Genomic DNA, 2,393 nt, shown 5'->3' on the forward strand with positions numbered 1-2,393 from the left:
ATGGTTGTTTCTGTGGGGTTAAAAATAATTGTTATTAATACAAGATAATTTGTTTGTATTCTATTATATAAATTATTTTTTGTACAAATCCATTGCAATATTTGTTTGATGTCACACATCTCAATAGAATTGGGTGGTGTTTTGGTGGCTTCAGCACTGTGGGGCGTGGTCCTGGTACAGATTTGATGATCTGGGGGTGTGGTCAGGCTGATGTTGGGCATGGTTCTGGTACAGAGGCGCTGATGTGGGGTGTGGTCTGGCTGCTGTGAGGCATGGTCCTGGTAAAGAGATGATGATCTGGAGGTGTATTCAGGCTGCTGTGGGGGTTGGTCCTTGTACAATTTGATTTGTTTATTTTATAGAGCTTCCAATATTGCATATATGAACCTGGAGTTTGGTACCCCATTACTCCAAATTCCTACAGTAAAAATGACTATAAATCATGCCATGGGTACAAGAGGACGTCTACTTCAAGAATTTCATACAGGGATCGGATAGCAGTTTGATTTGTGTATTCAAGTAGTGATATATAGTGAACCGAATAGACATTTAAGAGGATTTTGCCATCCCATGACTCCAAAGTCCTACACTAAAAACATTTCAACATCATATTTTGAATATGTTGAAAAGTGTTCCCCAAGAATGAGAGTGAGAAGGATGAGAAATAGCATGGAAATATTTTACACTCAAGTACACAGAATACACTGTAAATTGGTACAATCAATACGCTTTGGCTCTGTAGATGCTTTCGTGTTTAATAATCTGGGTGAGCAAAATTGAAAAAGAAAGCGACATTTGACAGCAAAATAATGTACTTTTCTCAATTTAATTTTTAGCTATTTTCACATGCCAGTATATAATAATAACATATAAACACCCCTTTCCAGATCACTAGAGCAGGCTGGTCTATCATTTTCTATATCTCTGATTTACAACATCATCTTCATTATCTATATACCTAAAACACATGATCTATAATTCTATATGTCCTTATGAGCCAAACTTACAGACCTTGAAATGTTCTAAACCTCCTGGGTGGCTTACATTGCTTTTACAAGTCTCTCATACAAAGGGACCTGAGTTTGTTTCCATCACTAAGTGAACCTAATGGTACACCAAACTTTGAATCCTACATTTAGGTATGTATCAACAATCTAAATTTGTCTCTATGCAAAACTGTAGGTTTCGGTGAAGAACCCTAACCCTAACCCTGTTTGCCATACCAGCTAGCTAGACCATCATAAAAATGTCTTGGAAAAGTCCTCAAAAATGATCGCTAGTGGGAAGCCTGTCTTTGTTAAGTACATAACAAATAAACTGACTGAGCAGAGTACTTTATGCTGGCTAAAATATAATAAAAACCCTACTGCAGACCATTTAAGTTGTTATATAGTTGAATGAACTATATCACTGTCTGTTGTGAACTAGTGACAGGTCCTGTGTCGGGTCCTGGTTAAAGGAGTGTTACCAACTGCTTTCAAACCACACTCGAAAAAAGTGGAACAGCAAAGAAAAAATTATATAGAAAACTAAAATCAGCAGTGTTATGCCACTAGTGTTATGGAAAACAATGATAATACTTTAGTGTTATGGAAAACTGAGTGAAGTGAACGATGGATATGACCTGTACAGATCAGCCATGACCAAGCGGAGGCACTCTGTGGCACCTGCTTCACCAGCCCAGAAAAACATCAACAAAGACACCAAACTGCTCCAGGACATCAAGCTGGCAGAGTGGAGAAACTTCATGTCTGGTTTCACAGCACTTCACTGGGATGCTAAACAAGGAAACAGTGAAATGATGCACAAGATCCTTCTTCTTTCACGGCAAGGTGGGCCAGGGGTTGACGTAAACACCAAGAGCTACGATGGCTACACCCCACTACACATTGCTGCTATTCACAGGCCCGAATCAGTCCTGAGTGTTCTGGTGCGTGGTTATGGTGCCAACTGCAACATACGTGACAACTGTGGCAAAAAGGCCTATCAATACCTACACAAGGACGCCTCACCCAAGGTGTGAGAGATGCTCGGATACCCTCACGCTGGGGATTACAAGACATGAGCAGCACTTTTCTGATCCGCCCAAAAGGTTCCGCACTTTGAGTAAACTATTTCAGTCCAAGCACTGAAACACACTCAGATGCAGACCAAGATTCCACTCAGCCTTGCAGCAGCTTGACCAGCCTTGACCAAGATGAGGACAGCATAGACTATACATTCATTTCCAGAATGTTCCCCTACAATTAATGAACTTCCCCATTGAAATAGCATATTCTCAAACAGACATTTTCTCTAACTTGTCTTTCACTCTGATTTTGATTCTGTGACAAGAACCTTAAGATGTGAATTAACTAATTTGCACATGTGTATGTGTATTCAAGAGCATGAGT

This window comes from Electrophorus electricus, chromosome 15 (genome assembly GCF_041902795.1).
Source record: "Electrophorus electricus isolate QZ-2024a chromosome 15, ASM4190279v1, whole genome shotgun sequence".
In the NCBI taxonomy this organism is placed as follows: Eukaryota; Metazoa; Chordata; class Actinopteri; order Gymnotiformes; family Gymnotidae; genus Electrophorus; species Electrophorus electricus.